The sequence below is a fragment of the Dendroctonus ponderosae genome, unplaced genomic scaffold, assembly GCF_020466585.1.
Source record: "Dendroctonus ponderosae isolate FM_Combo_2020 unplaced genomic scaffold, Dpon_F_20191213v2 Dpon_F_20191213_5, whole genome shotgun sequence".
NCBI classification, from domain to species: domain Eukaryota; kingdom Metazoa; phylum Arthropoda; class Insecta; order Coleoptera; family Curculionidae; genus Dendroctonus; species Dendroctonus ponderosae.
The window spans coordinates 6,201,746-6,227,001 of NW_026018715.1; the positions used below are offsets into that span (position 1 = coordinate 6,201,746).

At 32.3% G+C, this 25,256-nt stretch overlaps 1 protein-coding gene and 1 long non-coding RNA gene across 2 annotated transcripts in view; both read left to right on the forward strand.

Moving 5' to 3' along the window:
• LOC125504642 overlaps positions 1–24,483 on the forward strand; it is a 44,043-nt gene extending 19,560 nt beyond the window's left edge. The window contains exons 3-4 of the long non-coding RNA XR_007281619.1: positions 4,859–4,920; positions 24,276–24,483. This is a non-coding gene — a long non-coding RNA (uncharacterized LOC125504642). The remainder of the gene's footprint in view (positions 1–4,858; positions 4,921–24,275) is intronic.
• LOC109539609 (polypyrimidine tract-binding protein 2) overlaps positions 1–25,256 on the forward strand; it is a gene marked incomplete in the record, with an annotated part of 399,312 nt that overhangs the window by 293,576 nt on the left and 80,480 nt on the right.

Consider the following 25,256-nt stretch of genomic DNA (forward strand, 5'->3'; position numbering starts at 1 on the left):
TATGGCTTGTTCGTCAAGGAGCACTAGAACAAATCAATATGTGATTACCCACAATTTCTACTGATATCATCAAAAGGGAACTTTAATAATGTAAATTGTTACCTTTTTCTAAATAACGTTTAAATTTGTTCATGTTTCTAGTTGATGAACTAGAGTCGATAAGCACCCTATAAAATATAAATCGCAGCTCTTTCGCATCTCTCGTTGTAATATGTGTATTAATTGTACTTGTTTTTTTTTGGCTTATATGAATTTTCTCCTAAAATATAATTGCAAGAAGAATAAAGCTCACAATAATATTCTAGTCATGGTGTAGGTACGTAAGTTTGTTTCGCCGAATTTCCTTAACATGTTTTCAGTGCAATCGATAATACTTAATTTATTATTATTAAAATCATTCGGTCGAAGAAATTATGAAAAATATATTGTATGGAATAAGACTTTGTCTTTGCTTGATCTCATTCACGTTATTTTAAGACTAGCATTGACCTTTTTTATTACATTTATTCAGTTTTATTTTTTATACCTGAAAGAGTAGCTACAATTGGCACGTGAGTCCAGGCTCTACCTCTTCGAATTTCTATGAAGATTTTCGCTTTTCGACTAAAATTTCCGCATCAATTGCATTTTTCATCATCGAAAAATGGACATTGTTTTGCACCTTCGTTGTTCGTTTTTGGACAGTGAACCTGGTCTACTTTAAAATATAGGAAATCAAGTTTAAAATTGGCTGGTTTTGTTTGCATTTCTGTTGACGGAATTGAAATATTTTGAATGAAAATATTTTATTCAGAGTTCATTATATTTACATTTCTCGATCTCGAACCAATGCACATTTTTGTTTCTTTGCTATCGAATATGTTTGTTAAAGAAATGCGTTCAATTGATAGATTTAGCCGTGATATAAATATAAAACTTTAAACAAACCAAACGCGATATTTGCATATAATTAATTAGACAAATTTGCTTTATCAATGCCATTTTTTTATGTTCAGCTCACTTGGCGCACCGAACTAATGTAGCGATTTTTATTTGAATTTTCAAACCTAGTTAAAATATGAGCGGGTAAACAGTTCTGTTTGCTTTTAAAACTGCGCTTACTACGTGCAAATTTAACAAGGGGGTATTGCAAACATGCGGCTTTTATGGCACATTTAAAAGTGTACAACAATCCAATAAACGGGTTTTATTAACTCGACTGTGGTCAGTATCAAATGAAATTGATGGTGACTTAATTAAGTTTATAAATTTGTTTGGAAAATAATATAAAATTGTGGTTGTTGATTTTTTTAACGGGTTTATTAATTAAAAGTATTAGTTGTGATCGATTTATGTTGCCAATCGGCGGTAATTCTTAGAAAAAAAAAACGTGGGCTTGGAGATTGTAAATCTATTGCTGGTTATAATTTGTATAGATTTGTTTTGATCGTTTTATTAGAAAGCAGTACAATTTGATGGTCAACAATATTCTTGAATTTTGGAAGCAACTAAAACTCCGATTTTCTTGCCAAACGTCTATTAAGGACAGAAGTTTCAAATATTCTTGTAACGATACGCAAATTGCAAAGTTTATTTTTTTAGACGCAGATTTTATGCAATTTCTAGGGTTGCACTCATTTAATATTCGTTCCTTTAATAAACTGTTCCCCTAAGCTAATAGTCGCAAGTCTTAAATGTGAGGGCAAATTAATGAATAAATCAGGTTATGAAATGTGCGTAAAGACACAGGAAATTAGAAAGCTTTTATTCCAGAAACCGATAAACTTTTTTCCTCTACATTTTATGTTTAAGAAACAACTTCATTTAAATTTTTTTTTTCGATTGAGATTGGTGAGTTTTGCGCAATAACGTTTTACATTAGTTACTACTAAAAATTGTTTTACGCTCTTTGAGATTACTTTACATTGAAGAAAAAGTAATTATCTGAAAGGAAACAGTGAGCCGATAATCGTATTTTAGTTAGTTTCTTAGAAGTTTACAGACAATCTACTAAGCAATAATTAAAGGGAATTTTTATACTTACGTACTATCTCCACTTTTAAATATTCAATATCGACTTATTTAGACGTATACATATTTTTCCGGTTGTCTCAAAAAATATCAAATCTCATTTTGTTCAATTTTAGCAAATAATCATATTTCTTTTAGATTCATGTGATTTATATAGTCTTGTTTTACATAATCAAAATAAGTAATCAATTTAGCAATTTCATTATTAAAAAACTGCGATACGATGCAAAAATCTAATGGTGGAATCCTTTCTCAGTTAAAATGTATTTTGACTTTTCGTCAATTTGTTAGGAATTAAAATATTTAGCGATTTTTTATAATCCATAAATCTGCGCTTTTAAAAAAGCAAAGTTTCCTGATACAGCTAAGACCTTCAGACTAATGTGCGCTTAAAATCCCAAACCTGAGATTAATTCCATCTTTGTCATTACCGGTTAATACCCTGAAAAAACTGACCAATCAGAAATTTTTATTCGGAAATATTATGGAAGCGATGTAGTTTTTATCGATTTTTACCATCGATTGATTAATATACTTTTTTATATGTAATAATTCTACTAACATATAAGCTAAATATTCGCCAATCGGAACTTATTTGTCTACATATTATTTGTTTTTGTTGTTAAATAATAGAGTTAAATACAAATTAAATATTTTACTAAATAAAATGGCTTTGATGTTGGTTGCTTTGGATGAAAATTCTTCAGGAATGAGTCATAACACTTGCAAACAACACCCAGATTAGACATGATGACAGAGTAAAGGAATAGAGGAACGAATAAATAGTTTTAGAGAAAATATAGGTTGAATAAAGATGGAACGAATAAGATTATGATTAAAATAAGAGTTTGAAATTCTGCAATCGACAATGTTAACTGAAACGCCACAGTCATAATTTATTTCTGGGTTTTTCTGCATTATTTAATTAGTATTTATGCGCGGTTTTGTAATAAATAAAACCAGGCAGGATTCATCAACGATTGGAACAAAGTTTAAATAATTCGAATAGTTCTAATTTGCTCAGAGTAGATTTCAAGATGTTGGGACAACTTTTTTGCATACTATTGTTTTGGAATGCCTTTATTTGGCACTCAAAAGTGGACTGTATTTATTATTATTATAATTATAATGACGACCACTGGGTGTTTTTTACGATACTTTATTTGTGCTTTTTTATAATCGAGTCTCTATCAACAACTACTTTTTTGTTTTTAAACAACAACCGTTGCTACTGGTATCTCGAGCTTCAATTCTTTAAATTCTATTCTCAATTATTTTAACAGCACTAACGATTAACAATTCCTTAACAACTATAAATACTTTTTCTCAGCCGAATTTCGAAATGTGAAAACTTCCTTGTAAGTAAGGTAAAAATCGTGCTGTATGTAATATTTTGTGGATTTTCTTCTTTGAGTGTAGCCACACTGCAATATTTACTGAGGCGAACGTGTTGGCGCTTAATTCTAAATTTACTAACATTAAAAAAGTGCCAATATTAAATTTATTGCCGAAACAGTTTTTAACAGAAATTTTTCTTATTATCACATTTTTACATTTAAATATTTCATTATAGGTATACTACTGACCTGGCATATCACTTGAACTTGTTCAAAATTTAACAAATGGCTTGTGGAAAAGGAAATTTTATACCCAAATAACGTTTGTAAACATTTCACCTAACCGTTTTTCTCTAAAAGATTTATGAACAGTTATCCAGCCAGCCAAGGCTTTAAAAAGTAGACAAGAAGTTTGCCGCCGTGAAGAGTATTAAATTTTAAATCTCTTAAACACTAGCAAGCCTAAACCGCAGGAGAAAATAGGATTTGAATTTGGGGATTTTATCTTCGTGTTTCTGGGAAGCTGCAACTTGCCAGTTTTGTATTGTTGAAAGTTTCAATAACTTAAATACTGTCCGTTCACGAGCATAGTTGAAAACCTTGTATTTCTTCACTCACTTGAGTCAATAATTGCTAATGTTTGTACCGCTGCAAGCAGGCGGTATTAAGGAAGGAAATGTGAATAATTAATGCTAGTTGATGATGCTGGTAGTCAATTTGTAATTCGGATCGATTTGGTATCCTTCCGAGCACAGGAGAGCAAACTAAATAATTCTAACGGAGTTAGTAACGCTGTTGCAGTCGCGGTAAATCTAATGTCCTTCTCATACAAGCAGGTAGATTAAAGAAAAAAAATTAAGTAATTACAGGCTAGAAAACTTAGTGTCCTTCTCGCAACATGCAGAGTGCATTTAAAATGCAGTAATTGTGGACAAATTGTAGCTTCGGTGCCAGCAAAATGGAAATTTATTCTCTTGCTCTTTGTTTAGTCAATTCAAACTAACTTAACTTGGCTAATTTCTTTTCGTAGCGTAGTAGACATAAATGGCGCTTCATTCGGATTCTTTTAATTTTATGGAATGTTTTTGATCAATTAAACTATCTGTTTCATAAATGTTTAATGCTGATTTTTTACTTTTTAAGTAAGAAAATTGCATTGACTAGAATTTCGGCTATTAGTTGATACGCTTAAAGTTGTGATTTAGAAAGTGTGGTCTTTTCAATTTTGGTATGTGAAATAGGCCTAACTCTAAACTTTTAATAGTTTCCAGATGACTTGAAACATAACTGGGTGGAGAGTTGGATTTTTCTGATGTATTTCCTATCGTGCGCTTTGCGTTTTATCCGTGTATCTTTTGGATTCTGTTAAAAATGAAAATATTCTTCATATCTTTTCATGTCGGCATTATTTAATTTTCTTTATACTTAATTAATTAAATGTTCTGATGAGAAGCCTTTGATGTTGTTTTGAATGTTTTTTTTTCAATCACTTATTGTATTTTTTTTTTCAGGTAAGACATTTTTCAACTAATCAGGCGGCAGTAGAGTCACACAAACTATGAGTTCGGAGAATGTGAGTAAAAATGTTTATTAGAATAATATATTATATAATTTATTCTGAAATAACATGGGAAATACATTGACTTACATTTATAAAAATGTCAGTGTAAAAATGCAATAGTCCATTTTGCGTATTTAAGAGAAAATGGAAACTAGTAAGTAGGCGGAAACGAATATTTAAAATTGCTTACAGCGTGTTTGTCAGAATGTTGTTTTCATTCTGTCTCTTTATCTTAATTTAACTGTTTGTCCTATTCTGATATCGTTATTAGATTATTTCACTTTACAGTCGAACGTTAAAGCATTCGATTCTAAACCGACACTTAGAAATAAATTTGTTTTTTAAACTTAGCAATAATAATGCAGCCATAAGACAGAAAAACGTACTACTTTACATAAGCGTTAACGATTGAAAAATACAAATTTAAACAAAAAAATGAATATTATAAATATGAAATAACTTAATATCAAGTCACTTTTATCACAAGAATTTTCTGATTTTTACGATGACATCAATGTTCAAATAATACATCGTTTGTATTCTGTTTGTGATTTGTTGGGCATGCAAAGCAAATCCACATTGAATGTTTTATCAAGTTTAGAGATCACATCACCAGATAAAACTATTTGCCAACGTTTAAATTAGAAAATAAAAAATAAACTATAGTATGTGGACGACATGAAATAGTACGTTTTAGCTGAAATACTTTAATTAACTACTACTACTAATTAACTTTAGTCTAGCAGATAAAATGTAGACTGATTACAGGTGAAAAAATTGTTTAAAAGATGAAAACGGATGAACAAATTCAGCATGAATCAAACAAAGAAAAATCATAAGAATTTTTTTTTGTCTCGCTATTATTTTTGCAAGATTTTTTAGCTACCAAGCGTTCGGCAATTTATTGTCGCCATCCTCAGGGTTCAGGGTACTAATTGTTTGACCATAAGAAGACCGGGAACCGTCCAGGATATTCTATCATTTTTTGTATCTACAGCTTGATGAAATATGTAATCTTTTAGTTACATTGTTTGGTCATAATTTCTTTGTCTATGATTACACAAAACATTTATTTACGATCAACATGTTTTTCTGCAGAAATAACGAAACAGACTACATTAAATACAAATTGATGATGAGCTGAAAGCAGCTAATAACAATGCAATTGTTTTTGTCTCAGCTTTGATTACTTTGATTTTATATTATCTCGTCCCAATTTATATGGTAAAATATTTATAATTTGTTCTGAATATCTTACTGTCATTTTATCGTTTCGTTTTATATCATAATTTGTTTGTATGCAAGTCTTTTTTATAAAACTGTAAAGTATTTTGAACTTTCGTCAGACTAAAAATCTATTCCAGACATTATTAGTCTAGGTTTTGAGATAATTTGGGGCCATTTATTAGGCTTTGCTCATGTTTTCCCACCAGAAACGGAACATCTTGTTGACCAATATTTTTAGTTCGTTATTAGCTAAAACAATAAGAAATTCTCGGGCGCCTTCAATAAATAGTAAAATTTCTAATTTTTTTTCTTTTTTAGGTACCTTTGCAAGCAAAGGTTCCTAAAGTTCTTCCTTATTAGTTTGTCCATAGCGACAGAAAGTTTTTATTGTGTATGTTATTCCGCTGCAAAAATCTTGTAATTTTATGTTTTTTGCGATTACAAGATATCATGAATTTATTATAATCCTTTGAAGAACGCATTGTCAATATTTGTTCTTGACTGAATTAAAAAGTTTTGTAAAGTTGGGCATAGTTGTATAATCAAAGAAAAATTAGAGCTCAATTTGCGTTTCAAATTCTTTTAAAAAATACTCTCATTTGGACATTATTCCGAATGACGAAAAAATAATATGCAGTTTTCTATTTATTTCAATATATTTTTTTATATGAAGGTGTTAGTGCAGAAAGTGAACAAATAATTCATGAAAAAAACTCATAAAAATAAAGCCTCGAAAATCAATTGACAATATTCATCAATTCGTCCCACATTTCGAAATATTCCCTCTATGTACAAAGTCATCGGTAAATAATGGACCCAAGAACAATCATAAATTCCATTTTCAAAGTAATACGATTTCAACCACTTGGCTTTACAAAAATTTTAGTCCTTAGATATACATATACGGCCTTAGCAAGCCAAGCACGTTTTTAAGTTTTTCTATTGTTGTTTAATGTATTTCAGGCAGTCGAAGACATCACGTTTTTGTGAAAGTTAGAAGGAAAGTTAAGGATAACTGTGCACCTTTTTAATATAACGACTTCATTTTAGTTTGAAAAAAAATGCAAATAATAATAGTATTTCCGAATCCGAAAATTATTCTCAAAATCCTATTTTGCCTCATTAATAAACTCAAGAATGCTATTTAATCGATGAAAAATTAAGTCTCTTCTAACATTTGCACGGTCCAGAGGTTGCGATTGAAACATTCAAACTATTGATTCAAATTTTAAAATAGTGTCAAATCGAGAAGTTTAATTCCCTTCGCATGCATTCTAGTTTAGATATTCCCGAAATTAAATGTTGCTCTTACAAAAGACATATTCTGTTTATACTGCAGATAATAGATCGTCTACTTCACCCTGAACTCAGACTTTTATCGTATTAAAACGTCTCTGATATAAAAATTTCGAATTTAATTGGAATACTCTCCAACCATGACTTTCAAGTACATTTGAAAGGCTGAGCCAGAACTTCGACATCCAAGAGTAATTGGTATCTCTTTGTTGAAGAAGGATGCACTTGTTGTAGATAATTAATGACTTTCACGTGGTGCTTGATCAATCTATATGGCTAATATGTGCATTAAACAATGCATCAATCTCGTGGCAAATTTAAACTAACTTTCAAAGCTGAATTGCATTTAATATTAATTATCGCACTTGTTCGTCGCAAATTTGCATTGCTCTTCTCTGGCTATGTCGTCCGATATTATTTTCATAGACAGCAAATCAAATAAAATTATGTTAATATCTAAAGCAAATCGAATATACCATCCTACCTGCACATGTTAACTATTAGGATCATTAATTAATTAAGTTTCTGCAGTTTTTTAAGTTGCGTTTAAATTTCCGATGTTTTTATGAAAATTAAAGTGATTCCCAAATAAATCGTTTAGTCAACGGTATAAAAATAAAAAAATGCATTTACATAAACCGCACCGGTCTTCCAGACGAGCTTTTTCTTTCGCATCCAATTAAAATTCCAACTCTCCCGAAGGCTTTCTCAGATAATTCCACGTTTCCGGTTTACATAAGGTCCTCTTATCCAGATGGATCAGAAGCGCTCGAGTCAGGCAATAGGGTAGTCTGAAATCAACTAGTTGTTTTATCGATTACTGTAGCTCTATTATAACGGAAACATGCCCTATTTTCCGTCAATCTAATTCATTGCGAGTGGAGAGTTTAGAAGAGATTCAGTTGCAATTTGATTTTTGTGGGGTGACCTGTATTTATTATTATTTATTATTATTTGTTTGAATGTAAATTGAAGATTCCAAAAACCGACGTTATGCAATATGTATTACAGATTTTAAGACTAGTCTCTAAACCTGACTTCTTAATAAGTCAGCTGAACTTTGGCTCGATCTGGGTAAAAGGTATGAAAATTTTATAAAGCGGATAACCTAGGACTAAAAATTTGCAGTTTAAAAAAATTTACCACTGTTCCGTCCTGGAGAACCCGCAGTTTTTAATAGAAAATGTTTAACTGGTAATTGGGACAATTTTTCTAAAAGCAAACGTAAATCTGAGCTACTTTAAATCGCCCGAAAAATCATAACAGTTAATACATCAAATCCCGAAGCTGCGGTTAGTAAAAATTGTTATTGCCCGATTTATATCATTTAAAGTCTAATATTTGGCAAATAAGTCTTGAGCTCTACGCTTTTGTGCCTAAATTGCTTTAATATGCTGAGTAAGAGGCCTTAGCCTTAGAGGTGCGGAAAAGTACCTGCCCCTTAAGTGACTCCTAACATTAAAGTTTTGAACCTCCTTAGAGTGAGACCTTTTTGATTCTTTGGCCAGCGTTTCAGTCCTGAAAGGTTAATAAAGCTTTTAATAATTAATCTCGAAAGCGGCTGAAAATATCTGAATGGTCGTAACAACCATTGTGATAAAGCGCTCCAAGTTCCATCTTCTCGCGGTTCAACAGCTGCATGAAACGCTTACTTATTGCATCATGTAAACGATTTGAAAATCCATATTGTAGAATCGAGCACAAACTTCAAATTAAACATACAATCCCAAAGTTGCCATCATTCGTTTTAGGAGATTACTCATTTGGAAAGTAGAAAAAAATGAAACAAGGAAACATTTTAAGAGTCTGCTTTTTTTTTGTTTTTTTTAGCTCTTGGAAATGCTTTTTCAATGTTTTTATCAAGGATTATTTAAAAATTGGACTCTGGAAAAGTTCAGATTATAAATGTTTAACAGAAAACTAACACTGCTAGTCATACGCATAAATTTGCTCACAAACATATATATCATCTTACAGTTAAAATGTATAACACCGTTGAACATGCATAAAGTATACTTTCCTTATCAAGACCCTAAATACGTCCAATAATATTTTCTTTACTGGAAGTAAAATTGATTCTTCGGAACAAAGTGGCCGCAACTGCACAGATATTACTTAATTAAGTCATCCTAAAAAATGGTTTTACGATTTTTTTTATTTTGATCTATTTAAGAAACTTAGTATCAGGTAAAGTAAGTAATAGTGTGACGGAAAAGTGCGTCTCTACTGTTTTCTCGACGATTATATGCATAGTTTTTTCTCACTGCTTGTTTTCAACTTTTTTACTCTCAAACATTACGCGGCAAGAAAAATTGCCAAGAAAAAACTTCCGTACCCAAATGATCACAAAGTCGGAAACTGGTTTTTATTGAAGCAAACTCAAGAGCTTTTCACATCAAAAACTATCCGTTTTATAATTGTTTTGAACAGCTGGCAACTCAACTACTACAACTGTTCGATATTAATTTGGTTTGGGCATGTGAGAACTTGAAAGCAGGGCCTCACAAGTAAAAATGTCAAGAGGGCGTTTTTCTTACTAATTGATCACACAATGGGAAAGTAAGTTTTAGTTAAGGAAAAATGAGGGGTTTACCACTTTTCTTTTGGTTAAAAGTATCCCGCTTGTATCAATATTTTCGCACTTGGAAAGTCAAGTACTACAACGATTCGAAGTTTATTTTTTACGCAAAAATGGGGTCACACAAAAAAGTCAAGATCCTAAAAATGCAAATTAATTTTGAGTTGACGAAAAATCATATGCTTATTACTTTTTCGTAAATTGTATTTAATTTCTTTCGGAACTGAACTGAAAAAATAAACTTTGAAGATGCTGCTGAGTAACGCTCAGCAACCCTTCAGTGCATTTTTACTGAAATGCTGCTCTGAAATCTCTGGACAATATTTATGCCACTTGTTTCTCGTACTCTTCTGTGTTCTAAATCATCCACTTTTTTACGTTTTAGCCGGAAATTTCAGAATGGCAATAAATTTAAATTACACCGCTTTTGGAAAACCTCAATTTTTCGCAGCTAGTCAATGTTGGTTCTAAAAGTATTTTGCAAATACCATTTAAAAATCAAGCTCTGGCGAGAGGAGTTAATCCGATTAACCTGTTCAAATACCATAATAATTTTACAGATGTTGCATTATTGAGCAGCGTTTCGTATATTTCCAAATCAATTTATAGCGCTGTGGCATCGAAGATTCATTAAAACTGACTTTCCAAATCCGCCGTAGACTTAGAAAACCATTTAGCCGGTTTTGCTCCGAGCCGATATTAATTTTCAAATCTTCTTCAATCTGAAGCTGCGAACGAAATAAATCCTACATTTCAAAACGTAAATAATATAAAGTTTTGAAAGGCGGCTGAAAATCCCCGATAGCAGAAGCTACCCATTCTGGACAGGTAGACAACGGTATTTTATAGAAGCCAGATTGTGTTCGCTTTTGTTTATTCTTGATAATGCAGCATATTCTTCAAAGGGTTTATTATTTCGCTTTTTAAACTTTTATCCCGAATTGTCGCTTAATCGACGCCGGCAGGTGTTGAACGAAAGTTAAATGTCAATAAAGGGTTTTGTATTCTTTCAGGCTTTCATTTTCTTGAAAAGACATCTATTAAATGTTGGTTTAAATTTGGTTAATATTTAGATGATTTTTACCTGATTTTAACATGTCTCACCATACTTAGTTGGGTTTTAACTGTTTGCATATCTTGCCTCTGTTTTAATTTGCGTAATTTATATTTCTTCATAAACTACACGTGTACAGTTTTAGTGGCCATATTCTCAATTTAGTTAAGTACTGCAATAAATTACCGAAATGAAAATAAGTTCTCCAGATGAAACTTCTTCATTTATAACTTTTTGAGTTAATCATGTTGCGGGAAGGCACCTGTGAAAAACAGAAACATATCTGAAGCTGCAAACTTAGCAGTTGCGGAAAGATAACTTTTTGGTTGTTTTATTGCAGATATCTTATCATCTTGACATACAATTTGCGAAAGTGGTTTCCAAATAAATATTTAAGCAAGATGCCCACAACACATATGTATTTGCCTTCCGCAATGCAAACAACGCGAATGAAACAAAGGAATGGGAGTTGATTATTTATGTATTTATTTTTTTTATAAATATTTCTAAACTCAATTCCATCTGTTGACTTTAAGAATGTTAAAATGTTCTTTTGTTTTGGTTGTTGATGAAGTCTTGGCTCATATTTAGAGAACCGGTTGAACTGCAAAGTTCTAGCTGTGATTGCTGCGGGATGGAGCCTGAAATTATTTTTTTCATACGTAACTTCATTTAAGGAATGTAATTCTCAGGCAAAGTGCAAATTTTTTAAATTATTTCGCATCGGAAGAGCTGCGCTCAGTTGTTGAACCGATTGAGCTTTTTTATAGCAAACATCTTTTTAGGAATGTGTTTAGTTTTCCCGCAAAATGAGACAATTCCAAATTAATGCGTGTCTTGAAACCCTTTGGCTCATATTTTCAGAACCTGTTGCTTTTGAATAGAGCCATAAATTGTGCACTTTTTTGATGGGACATTGTCTTTGGAATGTTTAGTTTTCACGCATAGTGCGAAATTCATAGTTAAGACGGGTCTTAAAAACCGATTTTAGTCTTTGGCGCATACTTAGAAAACATTGAGCTGCAAAGTTTTAGTTGTCTTAGCACAATTGAGTAGGTGTAGGTAACTAAGTTATATTTTAGGAGCTGGCGCAGTGCTGCGCAAATGGCGTGGTGCGCCAATTCAACGAACCGGCGCAGTAACTCCGTTTCTTTGCTCTGGGAAAACGTTACTTAAATTAAGTTGAGGGTAGCAGGTGTCGGACAATGATGAAAACGCGTTATTTATTTATTTGCCGGCGTTTCGACATTTATTAGAGTCTAAGGCTCAAATTATGGCAAGACACTAGTTATGTTTTAAAAATTCATACTGCGTAAGATCGAGTCTGTTATATTCTGCACTGCAGACTGAGATTATGCATAACTACGAATTTTAAAAAAATAACTATTGCCTTGTTATGAATATGCATTCACCATAATGAATCTGCACAGACAGAAGGTTCACACATTTAAGCCTTGAAGAAGACCCCAGTAAATGTCGAAACGTCGACAAATAATTGAATAGTGACGTTTTCATCATTGTCCCACACCTGCTACTTTCAACTTTAATTTTCCAATTGGCACACAACAAAACCAAACGAAATTGTTACTAAAAAAAATTAAGTTCAAGATTTTTCACATGCAAAATTGGAAAATTCTTAGTTAATGCGGGTCTTCAGTACCACTATTAGTCTTTGGCGCAAACTTTGAAAACCGATTGAGCTGCAAAGTTTTAGGTGTCATAACAGAATAGAGCCTTAAATTATCAACTTTATTATCGCGGACATCGTTTCAGGAACATTTTTAGTTTTCGCGCAAAATGCGAAAATTCAAAATTAATGCGGGTCTCAAAAAACGCTTTTACTCTTTGGCGCATACGTAGAAAAAGCGATTGAGCTGAAACTCTAGTTGCAGCGTGATGGAGCTTTAAAACGTTCATTTTTCTATAATTAACAGCACTTAAAAAATATTTCTAAATTTTGCGAAAGTCTCACAGACGCCTCTTACGATCTGGATCATATTTCCAGTTGAAATGCGATGCTCTGCTTGTCTTAAAATGTGCACTTTTCATACCAAAAACCATTTTAATTTCTAAATTTGAGCCGGAATGGTTGCACAAGCATGCTAATTTCACCAGCAATCTCAGGTAGGACTTTTTTCTCTGCAATTCGTTTTTAAATTTGCTCCTGCTTGTTTGGAACATACGAGATTAAGCTACTTTAAAGCGAACTAACTAAATGTACAATTTAATTACCATGCTCGCTCGCACTTAATTGGCTACACGCTGAAACTCGCAAATTATGGAATCAGTTTAAACATTATAGCTTCCAGGCTTTTTATTAATAGAAATTCGTGTATTATTTCGTTTTTCATTTGTCAAGAAATTATAATAGGTAGTTTTCCATTGCACATCTTTAATATAATAAACTGGTGATTGCTCGCTTCTAGAGCTTTGCTCATCACTGTTTTATTTAAACTGTTTTTTCATGTGTTTCATCGAACTCGTTTTTTAACTGGATAAATGTCGAGACAGTTTGCTCTAAATTTGAAGGATTGAGTATATAGACATTTCTATTTTCGGATCACGTTGAAAGGGAAAATAGCACGTAACGATTTCTTGCTGAGATTCGGGTGGTGTGATGTCTCTCATCTCTTCGGTGGGCCAAAATTTCACTGACAGCTACAATTGATTGACACGATTTTATTGTCTGTTAAGCTCACGCTCCCAAATATGATATTATAATAAAATACGAATTCGGGGAAAAAAATGTCGTGCTTTTGTGTTAGTTACGCGATCGGTTTATTGTCACCCGTTTATGATTTATCGTAGTTTAGACCATCCAACAAGTAAAAAGGTATTTTCGGAATTTTATTAATGTTTAGGTTGTTTGTCAATACTATCATCAAAATACATTTAGTATGCCAGAATTACGTGTTAGGCACTCTGCTATCAGCAATGAGAAGGAGTTTGTTTACTTACTTGTCATTGATCTATTTATACAGAAATACATTATACATATTATGCAGGGTGTCCCGTAAGCACATGGTCAAAAGGGCGCTGCGATATTCTTTGGATCAAAAGACTGACCTAACTTTCATTAACAAAAAAGTCTGGTCTATTAATGGTCACAGTTCTTCAAAAAATGTATCTTTTTTGAAATATCGGGAGAATGGTACGATGAATTTTGGTGAACTCGCTGTGCATTTGTTCTTATGTAAGACTCATATTTTGATGAAACAATCGAGTTCAGCCGTTTTGGACAAGTGGTGAATTATTCAATGCCAACCAAAAACTACCAAAACTGTTTATTTGGTGGATGCAATCAACTCATTTTGTTTGGTTGATGATATCCACAATTTTGTGCTCTGTAAAATATTGAGGCATTCATAATTTTTGCGCAAAAAATATGTCTGTTTTCTTGCCACTTAACAGTGTTAGACATTGACTGCAAATATGCGCTACGTAAACGTGTACGCTTTCCCGCAAGTTGTCTTCGCAAAACCCTAATACTTTGACCATGTCGGTCACTTCTTCATTAGAAAAGGTAATTGGAAACGAATTTGTGAGATTGATTGACAATTAATTTATGCCTTAAGTGGCACGATAATACAAATCTTTTTTTTCGCAAAAACTGTGACTGCTACAAGATTTTACAAAGAGCACAACATTGTGAATAAATTAGTGCATCAACCAAAAAAACGAGTTGAGCCACCTAATAAAAAGTTCTGGACGTTTTTGTGCCACGACACTCAATAATTCACCACTTGTCCAAAACGGATGAACTCGATTGTTTCATCAAAATATGAGTCTTACATAAGAATAAATTCACAGTGTTTCACTAAAATACATCGTACCATTGTCCTGATACTTCAAAAAATACATTTTTCTGAAGAACTTTGACCATCAAAAGTAGGGGAGCCAGATTTTTTTGTTAATAAAAGTTAGGTCAGACCGTCTTCTTTTAATGCAAACAATATCGTAGTATCCTTTTGATCATGTGCTTACCGGACACCCTGTATAATAAATACAAAGATAATTTCAGGCTGTTCGCGGATCAGGCGTGCTCGAAATTGTTACTTCTACATGAAGCATGCATCTGTTTTAGACTTTTATCCTTTAAAATGTGAGCAGTGCGTTTGAAAATGTATCATATTGTTTTCGTAAGATTTGAAATGTATCGTTATTCTCTATTTTTACTACAAATGTTTTCCTTTTAATGTATTTTTTGTGACAACAACAAATCGTTATTCCTCAAATTATTGTATTCATAAATTCAGCTAGCGGTATTTTTTCTAAATTACGTCATTCCTAAGTCATTTTCTGTTAGCAAAGCCGCAGAAAGTTTGTAATCGTTTTGTCATTAAAATGATCTATTTGCGAGATAGATTTGTTTCAATAGATAGCATGAAAGGAGCTAGTTCGGAAGTGATTTTCAGCCTTTGAATTTCTGAGAAACGTTTGACTCGTTTTAAGTTTGGAAAACTCGGTCGGTTTCTGATGTCCTTCACCATACCTTTTAGATTGTTTGAAAATTACAAGCCTCATTAATAATACATGGAAAGCATTTTCCTTCTAACCATAAAAAAATGACCATAAAAAAATTGTCTCTTCACATTGGCTAAATTGAAATCTGCTTCCAAAGAAAGCAGTTAAGTTTGTTGGAAACGTTCCGCGGTGAACAGCAGTCGCGTAAAAATTTATCTCCAGCAAAGAAACCGATACTATTCTTCTACTCAATCACGCGGTTGAGTTAAGTCGGACGAGCGTTGCGCGGGTGTAAGAAAGAGCGCATCGAGCACAGTACGGTTGGGAATCGAATTTATCTTTAGGGGCCAACACTATGCAAATAATTGTTAGGTCACTGTCAAGTTATAAAAAAATCCAAAATTATTACGCAACGTTCCGCATTTATATCGTAATTCGATGTTTTTAGCAGCAGCAAATTCGCTCTAACATAAAGGCACTTTTCTTGTATTATTAACGAAACATCTTGGACAACTATCAAAATATGGACACCACATTCCTTGTGAAAATAAAATGACTGGTAATACTAATAAGTAATAGTTAGTGGGAAAGTTAGTGTAATACTAACTATCACTTAATCTGCCGACGATTTACACTATCTGGATGAATTTAAGAACTATTTATATGTTCGCCTATTTATAACGTTTCCATAGTAAATCCCAACCACGTGCGTAACTGGAAACTTTTTATATGTCAAATCCATCCGGGTTTCAATTTTAAGATCCCACATGGCGGGCATATGCGTTTGTTTCCTGATTGTCGGCTGTTTCTTTCGCGGCCAACTAAACACGTTTCACTGTCCGGGATAATAGTCGGCCGTCAATCAGACGTCATAGGAAACCAAATGCCGAACACGGGGTAACGGGAAAAACTTTATCGAATAAAATGTGGTAAAAGTTCCAAAGAGTGGAAACAACACCCTGGGGAAATGTGGAACAAGGGACGTACGCCATGAAAGTCTCCTTAGTGTTCTGTTGAATGTTGACACGATATTGATGAAATTCATTTATTTTTATTCCTATTTAATAAATTTATTTTTGTCAACTTATTTTGAGATTCTTTCAAATTATAACTCACTTTTTTAGTAGCTCGAGGCGTAATTTGCTTTTCCAGAAATGTTCTTTGTGCTTTAAAGTATGTTTTGTTAATAAGTTGATATATTTGATCACTGATCCTTCTGATAGTTCAGCAGCATTGAGGGTTTTTGGTCCATTTATTGGAAAGTAAGCGCTAAGCCAAATTTATTTTTGCGCCATGGATATTAATTGATGGATTATTTTATTTTTGAACGCGACCTAAGTTAACGTTAATCGTTAAATTAGCTGCTAAAAGCCGTGCTAAATGTTGCCTTCTAATTATTAAAATATATTTACCATTGACTACATTGAATTTTGATCAGCAATTTATTCCCCCAAATACAAATTTAATTTATTAAAATCAATAATTAGGAATGTGAAGCAGCGAAACAGATTGTGACTGTTCCCAATGTTATTCCAAATTAACCGAGGTAAATTCATACCATAACATTTTGTCGCTGTCGGAGTCATTTACCATTTCAACTTTCGACATTAAAAACGATGTTTTTGTTATTTTTTATTTCTTTGGATGGTTTCTCTATCTCATAAATTTTTTAAATTTTAAGTAAGAAAAAATAATTTGATTGTTCTTCTTTGCAGGTTTTTCGAAATTGCATATTTTTTTCCTTGAAAACCGGTATGTTGACTGAGAAAAGTTTCCTTCAGTCAAATAATGAACAAATCTTTGTATTGTTTTTTGCTGTTGTCGTTTGTTCTATTACCATTGGAATAGAATATTTTTTATGTGTTATAAAACTCTCTTATTTCTCAGAAGGACTCATTTCCACTGATCACTGTTATATCAATGTTTAAAAATAAACTGAGTATCTAATTTATATTCCAGCTTATGGAAATTCTAAATAACATGATTTTATGGAAGCGCTAATTGTGTCTTTTTTCTCTTAGATTTAGTTACCTTTAAAACAATTTACTTTTCGCACATGGTTTTTGTCGTTTAGTTTTCTTTTGCACTTTAACTTATGATGTAGACGTCTTGGCCTCTTGAAATGGATTCAGTCATTACTCAGATTTATTAAGAGAACAGCTAATTTTCGATTAATCTATCAGTCAAATGGAATGATAAGTCATATTAGGTCTGGGTAACTCAGTTCATTTTTAGGAGCTGGCGCAATGCTGCACAGATGGCTTATGCGCCTCTCGCCAACAAACTCAACTCAACTCCGGTCACTGGCGCAGTCCCGTTGCACTGGGAAAACGTTATTTAAATTATGGCTATTTAAACTATAAAAAATATGGTGCCCTTTTTGTTTTTAGTTGTTTCGACAAAGTGGTAAGACATTACTCATTAAAAATGTTGGTGGCCGTTTTTTTTTAATGTTAAAATTCCATTCTCGACGCTTCGGAGCTTGCAAAGCTTTAATCCACTTTAATAAATTAGTTATAACTCATCGGTTAATGAGTTATAATTCATCCACTCAAAGAGCGGTAGCAACTAAAAACCGCGACTTAACACAGTGTTATCCAGACCTAAGTTATATAGTTGATACAAGGGGAGGTTAAAAATGACCGAAAATAGGGTTATTTCTCATTGTCCAATCTGTTACAATTTTATGCGCCAGAAGTATTTATAGAAGAGCTAGTAATAAATGTTTGTATAATTATCTAAAAATACTTCGTTCTCATTTCGTTGTCTTTGATTTTGTCTTGTTTCTTGTTTTTCAATAATTTTTGCGTGCAAAATTGGCGTAATTCCTTTGAAGGTGTTGTCTGTATGGAAGACGGAAGACAAAATAGCAAAGAATAATACAGTGTTCTAAAAAATGCGAGATTTCTCATGATATTAAGTCGTAGATTTTAAAGCAATGTATTTAGGCGCACCTGCAAGTTATATTTTCCTCATTAACTTTCAGCTTCATTCACAGCATTTTCAAAATAGTTTTTCAATTGGGTTCTCGAAGCAATGAGGTAAATATCCACGTATCATCGCGAACTCTCATTACTTGAGTTCTGGCACAAAATTGCACAAAGTTCTCTGTTGAAAAAAGTTCAGTAAACAGTAGAAATGCAGACCTACAGGTATTATGCGAAACGTTGAGGATCAAGGAAAATGTGCGCTAAACCTTTGAACGGTTTTCCGTGTGTGGATTTGATGCGTTTCAATCAAAACACATACAAGCGTTTTGTCAAAGACCCACACAATTTATCACTGAATTACTCAACTTACGTTCATAACCTGATTTCACAACATCTGTTTTCATTGTTCCTATTGACTCCATATTAAAGCAAAGCTTTAAGGAAGGAAAATTCGACATGATTGTAGAGATCTTCAACTACTCAAGACGCCATTACTTATGAGTACTGCCTTCAGCAGTCAGTTGTTCAGTTGCTACCACTTTCAGGATTTTAGGTAATTTAATTTTGACTTTGTAAAAAGAGTTATTGTTTTTGTAATAGAAAACCAACCGTTAATTCTGAACGTTTCTCATGTAGGTGATTTGATCTATTTGAAGTGTACGAAAGGAAGGTCAACTTTATGTTGGGCATGTTGGGCATTGTTATACTTTAAAGTTCCACAAACAACAAATATCTACCTGAATACATAGTTGCGCAGTTCTATACATTAAAAAAAATAGTTTTGCTATATTTTCCATTGCTTAATAACAGAGTTGAAAGTGCATCTTGAAGGACTAGACTAAAATATTCCATAAATAAAATGTATTATTTTCCAAAATCTTTTTGCCGCACTGAATAGATATGCCTTAGTAGTCCCTTAAGAGGTTAGTGAGCCATTTGACTCATCCTGTAAATGCTTGTTTTTTAAACTAAGAATTTTGCACTCAAATAAATGATTATTTGGTAAATTTTTGGTCGCCCGCGGTATATAGGTAGACACATTCGTACATAAATTTTCATGACTTTTGGTCAATTTCTCTCTAAAAATTAGCGTGCGTCGCACATATTTTATTGATAAATCAGCAAATTCTAATTAGCTGAGTGGTTGTTTATTTATAATATTCATCTAGTGATTTTTTTGTAATTTCAAAATCCCTTGTCTAAGACTGAAGAGGGAATGGGTGCTAATTCCTTTGCTACGACTAACTAATCCACTTGGTCAGCAGTAGGTAAATTAAACCCCTGGTTAAGTGGCCTAAATGAAAGTTTGGATTGTATACGCGGAAACGCTTTACCGGATGTCTGAAATTCCGGTTTTATCTCAGGGTCAAGGTAGTGGATTTAGTGGAAATGGACCCTTATAATGTAGTTTCCCAAATAGTTTGATAGCACTGGGGCTTTCTGATGTTTGCACATTCTATAGAAAAAAAATCTTGCCAAACCTTAACCGCAATTTTCCACTCCCCCAAACTGCCGGATTTTAAATAAAAACCGACCGAAAAATAAATCTCTGTTAACTCGAGAATATTTTATCATTCGTTCTTTTGATAGTCTCGGGGTAATAATAAAATCCACTTGAAATGAGATTGGAAGTTTCTGCAATTAGTAGTCAAATTTACATTTTTAAATAAAACAGTTTTTAAAAAGATTTCCTTGATGAAATCCGAGAAAGTCTATTTTCCCTAGTTCGGTTCTCTTAATTCCTCAGCGTTCTTTAATAACGAGGGTTTTCAAGGGCTCCAATTATTATTTTCCGTAAAACTGATTTGGCTTTGAGTTCTCTAAGTGGAACTCTAGGCAGATAATTTTAATTGATTGTTTCTACTGAAGAATTGTAGTTCTGCTCGATATACAGGCTGATCCAAATTAAACGTTTATTGTTAACCTTAATATTATTGAAAATCCAATCATTAATCGCCGGTTTTATCCTTGAATATAACTAAGGAGGCTTACACATTAATATCAATTAGTATTAAGTCTTGTAAATAGGTCTAGTTTAGGTAAATTTGTGCAAGACATGAATTTAGGATGTACACAAATTTTCTGAAAACTAGGGGAATACGAGATATTAAGTAACTTGTTTTTCAATCACACTCGCGTTATTTTCTGAGCACCGAAAAAAATTAATAATAAAATTGTGAAAAAACACAAATTTGTCTTTTTGTAATATTTTTTTATTATCTTGCAATCTTATTAATCTACGAATTTACATTTCTTACGCCCTGAAAATAAACAAATAATGAATCTATACACACGAAAAAATAATTAAAACATCTTTTAACTGCTAAAGAAGTCAGACTACTTTTTGGGATCTGGATGTGGGTGGAAAGATGTCTATTTTCTCACACATGCGATCATCCAAATGTGCATTTTTTTACTAGCAAATACTATATTCTAGAATAAGCGACTAACAAAGTGTGTATTGGACGTATACACTGCAAAAAAATTATGTATACTTTATATTCTTGTTCGACATTGAAATGAAACGAATTTCCTCAGTAATACAACATATTATGACAGGCGATCCTGCTGCAAATAACTAAACATTTAAATTACTCTTATTTGCAATGTATCAGTTTATTGGGTTTAACCAAATATTTTAATTACTGAAATTTTCGTATCTAGCAGCTAAAAGCAGATACTTAGAGAAAATCGGTAGGCAAAGGTCAAAGTGACTAGCTCAGAAATACATGTATATGTATCTATTTTGCATAAATAAAGAGATTTTGGAGTAATTCATTCACTTTAAGTAACAAAATACAGTTGTACTTGACTGGCAACGTGGCAATGACAAACTGTTTTAGATCATGAAAAGATAAATTTTAAATATTGCGTATAAAAGTGCTCCAACATTACATTTTCACGATCATCATTCATTCGTATCTTGGATACACCGTATGCATATAAATAGTTCATCTAAGAATTATAAATTACAAGCTGTCTTTTTAGCGTTATATCTAGTCGGAAATACTTGCACTTTGATGTTTAATTTTCGAGCTCAGCCACTTGAAGTTATCCACGTCAATGCAACAGAAATGTTTTTATTTTTTCGGCAAAACGTAATTTCGAATGTCTGATTCAGGCAGACTTCGCATTACTGATCATGCATGAAAGTAGATTTTTAGTTTATTGTTATGTTTGAATAGTTTGGTTTATAGTTATATAGAAATAGTTTAATGGGACAAAGCTATAGAAGAAATACATTTTTCAGCTAAGGTGTGAGAGAGTTAGCGTAAAAATTTCCTGCTTTAAATTAGGATTATGTTAAGTGAATACGTGGAAAGTGTGGATATGTGAAAAAGTATTGTTGGAACTTATTCGCATTAATTTTGTCCAAGTACTCAGGTTTCATCTCAGGATCCATTTAGAAAGTTTTAAGGATGGTGTTCTTTTTTCTTTCAGCACTACATCTGTTATTATTACTTTAATTATTTAGGTTTTTAAATGATTTGTATGACAGTAAATTAATAAGTATTTCTTTTTAGATGCAATGCTTTCAACTTCGAGTAGCGAGTAGGTGGTTTTACTGATACGAGTTCGAAAAAAACCCAATAGAATTGCTTATTTTAAAACAGCTTTTGTTCTGGTAGTTGACTGCATGTGAAAACTCGATTTAAAACGCTTATTAGGTCGATTGACAAATTCAGTTTAATTTTTTAAAGCGATTGGGTCTGCTTGAACTTTATACTTTAATGCACTTACCATACAAATCACCTTTTTATTCCGCTTCGGCATATTGAAGGGCATTATCGGTAATTGTCAGGAACGTGTGCAGCGCCTTTCGGGTTATTAAATCGTTTTCATTCGGGTGCGCTTATTCAAAAATGCGAAAATGGATTAAACGCAATCGGAATTTCGAATGTAAACACCGAAGCTAACACGAATGAAATGCTACAAGTTGGTGCCGACTTTTTGAAACTAGTTTATTTCGAATGATTTGCATGCATGAGAGACGTAAGCTTTAATTTATTCATCAGGACTGTCAGTAACAGGTTGATAATTTGCCTACAGGTATGCAGATATTCTGGATCTTGTTTGAAAATGAGACAGCAATGCTAAACTACCGAGTTTATTTTCATTCATTTGGATTTTGGTTCAATATTTTGCGTCATTCCAGCAACAGGAAATTTGGAATGTTTTAGATGCTAAGTTAAACAATAAAGCCGATTTTCGACCTTAGGATTAAGTATTTATGGAAAATGTATCGCGCAAGAAGAAACAATATCTTTATTCAAAGCTCTGAGTCGGCTTTTATTTACTCATATGATACGCCACCAGTTGCTCGTTCCCTTCACATTTTTTGGGTGAATTTGATATGCTTTCTTGGTTACAACTTTTCTTGTCAGAAGCATTTCTGTTGTGAGCATATAAAACGTAAATGTTGATGTCTCCTTCAAATGGTATTTTGGTTTCCATTAAGCAGCCAGTTTTGTTTTGCGAAACTTTCAAATTTCTGTTTGGTACAGTATACCTCACTGAGATTATATATAACAATATATATATAACATATATAATATAACAATATATATATAACATATATAATATAACAATATATATATATAACATATAATAATAAACAATATATATAACAATATATAAAACAATATTTAAATAACTTTTAAAATCTGGTGTTTAAATGAAACACTATGTATATTATGCCTATACATTTTTCAATTTTTATGCTTTACGAGCAACGAATGATTTCGAGTTATTTTACCGTGAAACTTTACTATCTATGAAGCGAAGAAAGTGTACGAGCTGATCGCGTTACTGTTCAATAGAATGTGTATTATCACATTGTTTCTGCATTATAAATTGCTTCTCCCCTTCTATGCTTTGGTTCCTTCATTGTAGTTTGTACGGCGTCTCCATTATAAATGCCCCTTAATTAAACAGCCTGTTTAGTTATTAATTGAGTTAAATTTGTTTGGGATAAATAATGTTATTTATTTCAAGAGAATGTACGGTACAATACTGGACTATTACCTCAGTGATATTGCAAAATTAGCAGTGGGAATTGAACGTTCTGAGGTATAATTTAAGGAAAGGGATATGTACAGATCGTCAGGACAGGATATCCAACGCATATTTCATTTTCTCCAAAGTAAAATTGTTTTCTATTACGATTAAATATATAATTTACAAATGAAGAATTTATTTAATTTAGAGATTGCATATTAATATATTTTCTTTCATAACGGCAAATGGGATCTGCTCTTATTCCCTCGATATAAACCCTAGATAAAACGGTTCGATTTTTATAGTAGAAAACGGTTTTAAAGTATGTGTTACTGTTATTTAGCACTAATTTGGAACTCTCTCAKTTCTCATTTTTAATTRAATTTTTCCATWMATTTTTTCGCTTCTCTAATCTTTTCTATACAAGTTTTGGGTCTTCTCTATACCAGTCCTAAAAATGTATACATTACATRCATGTTTATCTATTTACAATGTTCATTTTGTTGAAGCTAAAAATACGAACAGATTTGCTATTTCAWTCAAAACATTCTGAATATTATTATTATTATRTCCGATATTTGGGGATTTTTTTATTTTATTCACTCCAACCACGCAGTTTAAAAACTTTCAAACTTGAGACATTAATATAWAGTAAATACAACGAAAAATTATTATTTTKAACAACTACTAAKGAMAAATTCCGAGAGGAAGCATACCTACTCCTTTTGTAAATAACCCGAAAAGGTTGGCAGATACAAGAGAAAAGAAAGAGGCAACAAAGTTTCWAAATGGAAAAATWWATTTGTCAAAATTTTGTTAGATTTCAGCATTGGGGCATTACAAAACAGTTCAGAGCGATAAAAGAAGACCGGCCTCAAAAAAGTATCACCCTCTAYRTTCTAGAAACCATGTGACACACTGAACGGTGTAGACTCTAGAGCGAAACATGGTTGTTGTAAATTTGAGCTAAATTGTTTAAAAACTGCAAAGACCCAAACGAAAAAAACCAATAAAATTTTAAAATTTCTAACTGCAACACCTAGTATCTCGAAAGTACTGCGTTGTTGACTTTATATTTATGAAGCACAAATGCTGCACTTGATGTTCCTTGCCACATGTTTACWYYWTACAGGATGTKYYWTWAATWTACCGAATWTTTATGGCACATCCTGTATGGAATATTTTTTAAATTGGATTACTTTTCTGGCTGTTTTCGAAGCCACAAATCCGGCGAAAAAATATGTTCTTTGTAACATTACATCCGGTATATTAGTCTATAAAATGCAGTAAAAACGATGCATGATTTCGCCCTGCAGTATCCTAATCAATCCATGTGTTTTTATCATAATCTTGTTTGTTCAATTGCAGTTTTTGTGTATTCTGAAAAAACTAATAACAAGCGAAGCATAATTATTAAAACACAATTTTATTCATTAATGTTAGTATTATTTATATTAGTAGTAATTTATTGGTGACGCGAGGTGTTTAATTGTATTTTCCTTCTGTTCTGTCACTGTTTTCTATGTCTTCTTGGGGATTATTATATTTATTTTTGAAAAAGCCTCCTATTGGAATAAAAAATAAATTCTATTCTAATCTAGAAGAAGAGGGAGAAGCTAAGTTGGCTTCAAATACCGACATATTTAAAACCTACATTACCGATACATAAAGTTACGAATTTAAAACAAATATATTCTATCGGGTGTTTTATTTGAAATATTAAAGTGTTAGTAAAAACGGGAATATTTCGTTATTAGGGGTTTTAGAATTATCAAGGTACAAATCAGAAGCGTATAGGTAT